The sequence below is a fragment of the Caretta caretta genome, chromosome 1 (assembly GCF_965140235.1).
Source record: "Caretta caretta isolate rCarCar2 chromosome 1, rCarCar1.hap1, whole genome shotgun sequence".
NCBI classification, from domain to species: domain Eukaryota; kingdom Metazoa; phylum Chordata; order Testudines; family Cheloniidae; genus Caretta; species Caretta caretta.
Window position 1 is genome coordinate 246,868,201 of NC_134206.1, and position 11,666 is coordinate 246,879,866.

The 11,666-nt window shown below is 46.0% G+C and overlaps 1 long non-coding RNA gene across 1 annotated transcript; it reads left to right on the forward strand.

Moving 5' to 3' along the window:
- The first annotated feature begins 6,656 nt into the window (after positions 1 to 6,656).
- On the forward strand, positions 6,657 to 10,779 carry LOC142069950 (uncharacterized). Its single transcript, XR_012665915.1, has 3 exons — positions 6,657 to 6,814; positions 7,594 to 8,914; positions 10,765 to 10,779. It is a non-coding gene; the product is annotated as an uncharacterized LOC142069950 (long non-coding RNA).
- Positions 10,780 to 11,666: the final 887 nt, after the last annotated feature.

The following is an 11,666-nucleotide window of genomic DNA, read 5'->3' on the forward strand; positions in this document are numbered from 1 at the left end:
CAGGTCCCCACATCTATACCCTAGAGTTCAGAGTGGGGAAGGAACCTTGATGCAAGCAGTCCCCAAACATTTCTTGTACTCCTTTTGAAACTTTCTGTGCCTCGCACACACTGCTGAGTCAATTGGAGTGATGTTTGACATATCACTATTTTAAGTTTGACAAGGTTTGGTTTGTCTTGGGCTTCTGTGAAATTAACCATCCCACATAACATTCATTAGGTTAGAAGATGGTGGCGGTGGTAGGAATCTTCAAAAATAAAGCACCAGTACCACAAGACTAGAATTAGAGCAGATTTCTTTTTACAGTGCTTAATCTCCTGAATCTCTCTAGGAGGGCTCTTGGTCACTCACTCTCCGACACAACAAAATGTATGGCAAGGGTTCAGTTTCATACTCTGATGAAACACTGACTCAAGGTCAGCTTTGTTTTTTAAGCAAGGTTGTTGAGCTAATTTTTGAGCTGCCTTCTCCATGATCCCACACTGTTACTTTACATCCCCCCTTCCTGAATAGCACTCACTGGGCCTTTTCTATCAGTGACTGGCATATCAGTATAGCTAGGAGGGATTCTTTACTGACAGAGCAGGTTGTAAACGTTATATGCCACTTTCATTTTCTAGTCTTCTGTATCACGCTTTCTGGTCCCTTTCTGAAGCAGTAGCAGCTGACTCCACAACCTCCCTTAAGGAAGAACAAGTGGCCAGTTAAAGAACTAGGAGCGTAACAAATATGTGACAGTGAAAAGCACATAAAATGTTTCCTCCTCTAGCTAGCGAAGAGAACAACAAAAGACAGGAAGAAATCAACAAAACTGGAGAAAATGCAACATGCAGTTGTTAATGACTAACTCAGAACTCTGTTACACCTGTGTAAGGTCAGTGTAAGCTGATGGAGAAAGAGCAGGATTTGGCCTCACCAGTCATCCTTATTGTTAACAATTATAGTTTATTTTTAACCTTATAATTATAGTTGGGCCCACGCCAAAAACCTGGATCCAGATCTGAACACTTCCAAAGTTGGAGTGTATTTGGGGTCAGCCTATTGTAGAAGGGGCTATCTGGGGGGTTTGAATCAGTTACATAGCTAGTGCTATTTGTCACTCACTTCTATGTTAAAGTCTCTTGGAAATTTGGAACAAAACATTTTAATTTGATGATCAGAACTGACACTCTGTTGCAGTCAAAGAGGCATGTTAGTTTTCATGAGACTTGGAAAAGAGGTTTTGCTTCTTAACACGGTCAGGAGCTAGAGGACTGGATGGTGGAGAGATTAATCATTCTGATACCTGAGAAAATCTCCAATCTGCTGCTTTTACCTACCTGCAGTCAGTATTTACTCCACAATGGGAAGAGGGCTGTCACACTGATTAATTTATTATAGATGGCATTAATGGAGTGTACAGTAAGTTTTAGTACTGTTTGACACTTCCAGAAACCAGGGAATTTCTGCCATCATGGGTGATTCTATTGTTTTGACTCAATGAAATGTTTTTACTTGCTTTGTGTGAAGTATCATGTAGGCAGCATCTACACCTAGGAAATGATGCAGTCAGACAGAGAGTAAGTAGTGAACAGACTTTACCAATGATGTGAAACAGCTTCTAGAAAGAACCATACCCAAATTAACAATAAGCCTTTCTCTAACGTCCAACTGCCCGCATATGTATTCTGTTAAATTGAATTTGTAAGGCTATCTGCAATCATATCATCTGGTGACTTTCAAGAATATTGGCGCTGGAATGTCTGCCTTTACAATAAGTAATAAAATAATAATAGTGGCAATGGAATTAAATTAACCACCCCCTATCTTCTAAGTACCTGGTTAAACAATGGGAAAATATAATAAAAAGAAATACAGCTTTATGCCTTGCAACAATGGCTCCTCATCTCTTCTGCCATCCAATCCTTGGACTTCAGGGAAGTCACCTCTTGATCCTTAGGGTCCTTTCCAGGTATGTCCTTGTTGGGCTCTTGGGTAGCTGCCACATGCATGGCAAACTTGCTGGATGGCCTGTCCAAGAGACTCAAATGCAGCTTTTCAAAGAAGAGCAGCTGAATCTGTTGGCTCCAGAATTCTGGGCCTTTCTGAACTGCACTTTCAACCCCTTTTTCTTATCATTGTGCAGCTTGGCACAGGCTTCAATGTCCAACTCTGTCAGCCTCTGTGACATTTTGCAAGTAGATCACCCAGGACTTTGGTAGAGACAAGCTTGGCCTGGATTGGCTGCTAGCTCCAGATTCTGAACAGGTCCCTCACTCATGAGTTTGCGTCCATCTTGCAGCTCTTCATATTAGCTAAATAGTCACACGAGACAGGCCAATGGGGTCTGATTTGTCAACAGTATACTACTGGAATGGCCTCAGAGTGATTCTGAATATTCAGATAATAAAAATGTATTAAGTTTAGCATCAGAAAACAAGAATAAATGCCCTCCCACAACGTGCAATAAAAAATTCTTCACTGCAGCAGGAAGTGTTACAATCCAAAAGCAGTGGGAACCTAGCACAGGAGTTCAAGGAGCTCGCTAGTGGATGCTGCTGATCTGGTACTTGCTATAGTTACCTGTAACATATGTTTGCCTTTTTTTTATTACAGGTAAGGAACTTCCTGTAGCACTGCCCCATGGGATACTGGGGGGGAGGGGATGTATTGCTGTACCCTTGCAGTTATTGACATATGAGGCTCCGCATTGTGGGTTGGAACTTGGGGAGTGGCTGAATCATTCAGCTGCAATGCCTGTGATTTCCAAGCGTGGGAAAGCTGGTGCACGTTTCACTAGTGCAACTGTATGCAAGTGTCACTATTATTATTATTATTACTAGTATTACCAGAGAGCCAAGGAGCCCTAGTTGTGGACCAGACCTCATAAAATCCTTCTGCCATGTGGTTAAGAGCAGTAATAAGGACCAGGTTCAATATGTCTAGGGTCCGTCTTGAAGAGCAGAGCGAGCTTGTTCCCCCATCCCAAATTCCATGAAAAATAAATAAATCCATTTGCCCTTAACAGGCAGAACCACCTCTCCTGCAAATAAATTGTGTAGTCTGGTGGGCCTGTCTACCAGCTTGGGGGGAAACAGTCAGCCACACCCAACTCTGTTTTAGCCTTCTGCGCAGGCTCTTTTATTCTTCTGCCACAAATGCAAGAAATATGGAAAAAACTAGAAGTGATTGTCCTGACCTAGGCAGATACTGCAGGGTTCTCTACTACCCAGTAACTCAAGGGTCATGGCCCTCCCTTAATGTCAAGGTTACTACAGGGCAGGCCTGCTGCTGAGGAATGTGTTTGTTTCTCCTACCACCCCCTTATAGGCCTGGGTCCTCATTTATATCTTCCTGCTGGGAATCAGAGCCAATCATTAGGTTCTGCTTAGCTGGATCAGCTGGTTCCCAACACCTGCCTGCTGAGCTTCTCCTTAAGCCAGGGCTTGCTGGTCCCTGGCTCTGGAGGCCCTTAAAGGGGCAGACTGCCCTATTGTACTCCAAGTCTAGATGCAAAACAAGGGAATCTTTATAAGTGGAAACAGGGTCATAGAATCAGAGAAAACTCAGCAATATTATAACACTCAAAGATTAGAGCACTCTATAAATCTACTATAATCCAATCAATGCTCTCCCCTCCAGTCTCTGTGAATGCCTGGCAGGTAAGACTTCCATGGGCACATCACTCCACCCACCCCAAATCCCATTCACAGCTCATGTCAGTAAATAGTAACAATCCACGTATCTAAGGACAGTGCTTTCTACAGATCTGGCTCCAGCACTGTTGAAACTGCTGCTTAATCCCACTTTAAAGTACCACCACCTGACCATACTTTGTATTTCAACTCAGTTTAAGCAATGAGGGAGAACCTCACTGACCTTGCCTCAGCTGTACTAACACCCCACCAGTCTCCACTAAAGAGTCCATTCTGCCACAGGACCCTCAGAAGGGGGATGTTAAGAGCATCTGACCCAAGAGAAGCTGTCTTGCTACTCAGAGATGAGCATCTCTCCCCAAAGAGAGAGATCCCCCCTCCTCTGTCATAGAGTTCCAACCTCCCTTCCCTACCAAAGGGAAAGTCTGGTGCAGTTAGGGTGATTTCTAAGTGTGGCTGATGGAATTATGGGTATGTAACATATGTAAAATGATGCTCTTTCTATAGAGATAGTTTTCCCTTTTCACCAGCAGGGTGAGCAGAGAGCTTCCTCTACTCTGAGCTCCTGACTACAGACTTACACAAGCTCTAAAGGCTTGCTCCCAAATGGTGCAATCAACTGATGATGCAAACCAAGACAGCATTTATTTTGCATGTGTTGCACCCACAGTTTTGTAGCAACACCATTTTTTCTGAGCGTAGATGCCCTTCATGTTTCTTCATTTGGAAAATAGATGGCTTATCTCACATCCCCCAGAGAGGGCTTCCAGGCTAAGATATGTTAATGTTTATAATGTGCTTTGAGACAGTCGGCTAGAACATGCTATAAGCATGACATTACCCAAGGTATAATCTGAACTGTTGAACAGCTGTGTCCCCTCAATTTTCCAACCTGGGGTGTCTTTTACACTGTTTCACTATGAGAGCAACCATTCCTGGTCTGCCCCCCCACAGCCTCTTGCATGTAAATTACTCCCAACTGTAAAATACGAGTGCTTTAGCCAGCCACTCCTGAATTATATTAGAGCAATGCCAGCAAATTTCCAGTCCCAGATTTGTCCCCAGAAATGTGTATCATGTACTGCCCAGTACCCTTCTGGACAATACAAACTCAGAGAAAGTTTGTCATTTTATGACTAGAAGATATTCACAAACCTTATGGCAAATGGAGTTTCCCACATGCTTCAATCCAGACACACTGGTTTAGATAGAACAACAAAACAAATTAACTACAGAAAGATAGATTTTAAGCAATTGCAAGTAATGAGACGTAAAAGTCAGAACTGGTTACAGAGAAATAAAAAGGTACAACACAAACTAATACTTAACGTAACAAGCTAAGTGAATTCAAAGTGAAAGTCTCCCTCACCATATGTTCTGGCAGTCTTACTGGTTGACTCTTCCAGCCAGGATCTCTCCCCAGACCAATGATGATTCCTTTGTCTTTCAAGTGTTGTTGATGCCAGGAATAGAGATGAAGGGAGAGATTTGTGTTCTCTGGTCTCACTTATAGTTATTTTCCTCTTTGAAAATCATCTCCAGCTAAGGTTCAGGAGACAGAAAGTCTGTTTGTATGGGAGCCTCCAGCTGCTCCATTGCCAAGATGTAATTTTCTCGCTCAGATCCTTCTTCCTGCCAGAAAAATGGCAACTTAACCAGGTGATAGTCCATTTGATTATGTTGACATCTGGCTGAGTGTTGATTAGCGTTTTGTCTCTGGGGAACTGGTCTGAAGCTGTTTCTCCAGATTTGGAACATGTCTTATACAGTAGAATTTTATAAAACTTTACGTACAATGTTGCCACACATTTTATGGGGACAATAATGTTCTGCAGATTATGAGTTTTAAAATGATGCCTCACAGGTTCTTTTGTAAAAAAAATTATCATAGTCTTGGAAAAAGGGTGAACATAAGGGTACAGACTGTAGAAATACATACAGAGTATTATTTACTTATCTGTACATTCATGACTAATCTTTTGCGCTAGTCAGGCTTTTTGCATTGAAGTGTTGCCAATTTATACTTAATTTGTCACTAATCATGCAGTTCAATATTTACTAAACTGGTGACAAATGGTTTCCTATATCAATAATGTAGGCAGCTTTATCAAATCATTTATAGCATTAAAATCAGTGAAATTTGAGAGAAACTGGGTCCAGAACTGTTTGTCTGTGTGCCAGTGCTTTGTCAGACTGGAAACTGTAAGCCATCTGTCAAGAAAAAGCATAATTCAGAAAAATCAACACATACAGTTTGAAGGGATCTTTCTAATTAAATGTGGATATGGAAGTAAGAGCTGACTCAGTCATTCATACTAAAGTAAATAGTGATTAGTATCTAGCAGATGAGATGAGAGCCATGTGATCTTAAATTCCTGCTTCTGGCCAAATATGAATTCTTACAAGGGGCTCATTCCCTCTACTGTGAATTACAGAGTGTAATTTCATGGACCATTTCCCTCTTGACACTCCCAAGAAATTACCATTGATGTTAATAGCAATTTGAAATAATTTAAAAATACATTTTGTATGGATCATAATTATTTTTTAGTTGTATAACAGTAGAACTTAGGTTTCAGAGTAGCAGCCGTGTTAGTCTGTATTCACAAAAAGAAAAGGAGTACTTGTGGCACCTTAGAGACGAAGAAATTTATTTGAGCATAAGCTTTCGTGAGCTACAGCTCACTTCATTGGATGCATTCAGTGGAAAATGAAGAGTTCATGTTTAGCTATTCCACCTGGAAGCAGGCAGGGCACACCCTGACTGTTTTGTAGAAGCAATGCACACATTGCTCTATCCAAGGACAAGGGCTAGATATGAACCATGAGAACTTGATTGCTTGGACAGCAACTGTGGGAGGCTTTCTTAGCCTGGGCTCAAGGCCTGAGAACCAGGATTGTAGTAGATAAAGGATGGTAACTAAGTATATTAATCAACGTCATACATTCCTTTGGGTAGCAGTGTGTAATGCTTAGGGGGAGAAATATAATAAAAGGAGAAGGTGGAAGGCGGGGGGGCAGAACAGCCCATCTCCGCTGACCAGCCTGCTTGCTTGCATAAAGCTGTGTTCTGTCTCATCACTGAACCGCCACAACTGGCGCCCAAACGTGGGGCCCTCAGCACTCACCTCGCCCGGCAAGGGTTTCAGATGCGTCACTCATCCGCTTCGTGGATCCCGGTGAGTATTTTTCATTGTGGTAAGTATGGGAAGCTCCCTCTCTGCTTTGCAAGTGCAACACCGCAATGAGCTGCAATATTTGCTGCGTAAGGCTCAGCATGACTGCCCGGCTCGAGAACTCACTCTCCTGCTACAGGTATCCTGAAGCCGGAAGCCTTAAGCTAGCAGACTGGGAGCGATTGGGCCAGACATTGCACGAAGAGCCTCGGGCGCCCGTGCAGGCTTTACATGCCTGGCACCTCTGTCGCGACGCGATACTGCGTGTCACCGCGGATAGGCCCTCTCTCACGAGGCTGGTGATCTCGCCACGCCCGTCGGCTCCTGTAGCCATCCCCGTTGCAGCTCTCCCCCCTTCTACTGATGCAACCCAGCGTGTCGCTTCGGAAAGACCCTCTCCCGTACCCACAGCCCCCCTCTCCCTGCTTTGCCCCCAGTGTCTTCATTACCACCGCCCCGCTTGCCTTCCCCACTAGAGCCAGTGTGTGATCACCCTCCCTCCGTGGGGCCCCATGCTCCGGGGCCTCCCGGAGGGTCATCTGTATCTGCTCAGAAGCTTTCGCTGGTGCAACAAATGGTTCACGCAGCGAAAGCTCGATCAGATCTTACAGCGGAGGAGCTGGCTGATCTGGTCTCAGTTTGCCCGGTGACCTGGCAGAATGATGACCAGGGCAACCCCGTGGGCACCTGGACCACTTTGCCATACTCGGTGGTTAGAGAGGTAAAGAAAACAATTCGTGAGTTTGGCCTGACTAGCACCTTTGTGCGTGGTCTCATTGAAGGGATAGGTACTGGGTACTCCCTAATCCCTGAGGATTGGAAAACGCTGCTGCGCATGATGTTGTCACCCAGTCAGTATGTTATTTGGCTTAGTGAGTATCGGCAGATGGCAGAACGCCAAGCTCAGGTACATAGAGAGCACGGTATCATTTATGAGCATTTGGCAGGGGAGGGCCCGTTTGCTACTATTGAGATGCAGTCTCAACTCCCTCAGGCCGTCTTCCCCATTATTTCCACCTGTGCCCAGCATGCTTTCAAGAAGGTCCCGGATTCAGGCAAGCCTACCAAAAGCTTTGTCAGTATCCGTCAGGGTGCCTCAGAGTCCTTTTTGGATTTTACCAACAGATTGCATGAGGCTATCCTCCGGCAGGTGGATAACACTGAGGCAGCTCACGAGCTCCTGTTAAAATTGGCAGTTGAAAATGCAAACGAGGATTGCCGCCGTGCTCTCCAGGCAGCACAAGCCTCTGGTATTTTAGAGCTCTCAGACATGCTGCGGGCGTGCCAGAACATTGGCACACAAGCCCACAAGGCTGGAGTTCTGGCTGCCGCCCTCAGAAAAACTGGGAAGGAGGGGAAGCGTTGTTACCGCTGTGGTAAGGAGGGTCATTTTCAGCGGGAGTGCCGCTCATCTAAGGCACCAGCCCGACCCTCCAAGAAGTGCCCCAAGTGTGGGAAAGGTTATCACTGGGCTAATCAGTGTCGTAGCGGGTCGGGAAACCGCGCGACGGGTCCCCCCCGAACCCAGGGCCAAACGGGGGTATTTCCTACTCAGATAACCGCTCCTCTGCCTTAAAATCCGTAGACTCTATGAGGGCGGCGACTGCTGGAAGTGCAGGGCTTGATTTGATCATGCAGGAGGACACTGACTTTCGGCTGCCAGGGGAGGTCTGTGCCATACCTACACAGGTGACGGGACCTCTCCCTGCCGGCTTTGTAGGTCTTGTTCTCCCTCGCTCACATGCTGGGAAACAGGGTTTTTTTGTCATTCCAGGGGTCATTGATGCTGATTACACTGGCATTATTAAGGTTCAGGTGTGGACTCATCTTCCACAGTCGCTCCCGCGTGGACGGTCAATTGCACAATTGATTTTAGTCCCCTATCAGGTGCCAGCTGCCGAGGATCGAACTCGGGGCGGAGGCGGCTTTGGATCGACGTTGTCTCACTCGCCGTCTCACAGCGCGTCTTCTCCACTTGTTGCTCTGACAATGTCAGTCCGCCCCTCGAAACCTCAGTTAACACTTCTCTTAAATGATGTTCCTTTTACAGGGCTGGTGGACACTGGAGCTGACGTTACAGTGATTCGTGATCTGGAGTGGCCGGTTAGTTGGCCTACGGTTCCTTCTAGAGAATTGTGGGGGATCGGGGGTAGTAAACCCGGGCGCCAAAGTTTGTCTTGGGTCACGGTCTCTAAACCGGGAGGCCGTACCCTTGCTACCATCCGCCCTTTTGTACTCCCTGTCCACCTCAATATTTGGGGCCGTGATTTACTTACAAAGTTAGACACCACCCTCGATATTAACATCTGATGGCCCAAAACCCTCCCTCACCCACCGTGCCCTCCGCCTTACCCTTGGTATGGCAATCCTTAGAGCCCATATGGATTGACCAGTGGCCCCTCCCTCTAGAAAAGCTAAAAGCACTTCATTCGCTTGTGCAGCAGCATTTGCAAGCACAGCGACTGGAGAGCTCCACTAGTCCCTGGAACACCCCGGTGTTGGTTATTAAGAAAAAATCGGGTGCTTGGCGGCTGTTACATGATTTAAGGGAAATAAATAAATGCATCCAACCTATGGGCCCCTTGCAATTTGGCTTACCAAATCCAAATTTAATTCCTCAAACCGATCAACTTTGTGTGTTAGATTTAAAAGATTGTTTTTTCACCATCCCCCTTTGCCCTCAAGATCGCGAAAAATTTGCATTTACGGTGCCACAATATAATAATCAGCAACCCTCTCAAAGGTATCAGTGGAAGGTCTTGCCTCAGGGAATGCAAAATAGTCCAACCTTGTGTCAGCTTTTTGTGGATCGGGCCCTTGCCCCTTTCCGTGCCCAGTACCCTACGCTAAAGGTCTACCATTACATGGATGACATTTTGCAAAGTGGTCCCCGGGTCACGGCACAACAGCTTGAATCTTTATCTCAGATTCTCAGCCAAAATGGCTTGTTAGTGGCACCAGAAAAAATCTAACGCTCTTATCCCTACCACTACCTCAGATATAAGGTTTTACAAACCTATGCTGCTCCGGTTCGTCCGGAATTAGTTGTACCTCAACCCCTAACCCTTGTTAAATTACAACAGATTTTGGGCCATTTAAATTGGATTCGGCCCTACTTTTGTCTCCCCACTTCAATGCTGCAGCCGTTGTTTGAGCTCCTGCGTGGAGCCCGGGCACCGGGTGCAGTTATTGCCATCACTGAAAAGCATACTGCCTGCATTCGACAAATCAATGCAGCATTGAGTCAGCAGTTTGTGGACAGACTCCCAGAGGTCCGTCCCTTACGATTGGTTCTTCTTGCCACCCCTCATACGCCAACTGCGGCTCTGTTTGTACCCCGTACAGACACAGCCGTCTCTATTATAGAATGGCTATACCTTTCATCCACCCCTCCTCGAAATATTTATCCGTATTTAGATGCCCTATCTGATCTTGTTCGTAAAGCCCACCACCGTGCAGTGCAACTCACTGGCACTGATTTAGTTGCCATTGTGCTCCCCTTGTCCCGTACTGAATTTGACTCTTTGTGCCACACCTCCTTGGCCTGGCAGGTTGCTCTTTGTGATTATGTGGGAGAGATTTCTTACAATCATCCAAAAGATCCTCAGTTGGTTATTACCCAAAAGGTGCCCCTGGTTGTTCATCGTCTTAGCCGCTCTCAACCCATTGTTTCTGCTGTCACTCTTTTTACTGATGGCTCTCCCCACCGAGGTGTAGTCACTTATCAGTTGGGTGACCCCCCTCATTGGCATTCTCGTTTTACACTGCCTCAGCGTTCTGCACAGCGTTCAGAATTAGCTGCTGTTATTTTGGCCTTTCAACTTTTTGCTGATTGTCCCTTTAATTTAATTGTGGATACCCATTATGTTTATCAGGTAATTGATCATTTACCCCTTGCCCTCATTACCCCTCAGGTTGATGCAGACCTCCTTCGCCTGTTTTTGTCTTTGCAGCATCTTCTTGCCACTCGTCATTTCCCTTACTTTGTTGCTCATATTCGCAGTCATACCCCTCTGCCTGGGCCACTCACTGAGGGCAATGCACGCGCCGATCGCATGTTGCGTGGTCAGGTAAATTCCCTTTTTTCTGACCCCATTGAAAGCCATGCCTTTTTTCATCAGTTTGCCTCTGTTTTGGCTCAGCAGTTTCACATTCCTGCTGATCATGCACGTTCTGTTGTTTGTTCCTGCCCCCACTGTGCTGCTGCTGCTCCTACTTTTTCTTATGCCGTTAACCCCCGAGGTACCGCAGCAAATCAGCTGTGGCAAATGGATGTTACTCATGTGCCACAATTTCGCCCCTATTCATTTTTACATGTTTCAGTTGATACTTATTCAGGCTTCCTTTGGGCAACCCCACAACGTGGGGAAGCTACTAACAAAGTTATTCACCATTTGCTGGCCTGCTTTTCTGTTATGGGTCGCCCCTGCCAAATTAAAACAGATAATGCCCCAGCCTACTGCTCTGCAGCCCTCTCCACCTTTTGTGCCCGCTGGGACGTCCGTCTTAAATCCCTTATAATTCCACGGGCCAAGCCATTGTTGAACGTGCCAATCGCACGCTAAAAACCTTGCTTGACAAACAATTAAAACAAGGGGAGCTGCGTCTCCGAACCTTAGGAGACATTCAGCAGCAATTGCATATCCTTTTGTTCACTTTAAATAACTTAACGCTGAACGCAGATCAGCAGACCCCTGCGGATTGGCATTTTCATAAATCCGAGGTACTGGAAAGACCGCGTGTCTATTACCGTCAGCTGCCCGATCCACAGTGGCTGGGCCCAGTACCTCTAATCACTTGGGGTCGGGGATATGCTGCTGTGTCTCTCCCTGCAGGACCGTTGTGGGTTCTGGCC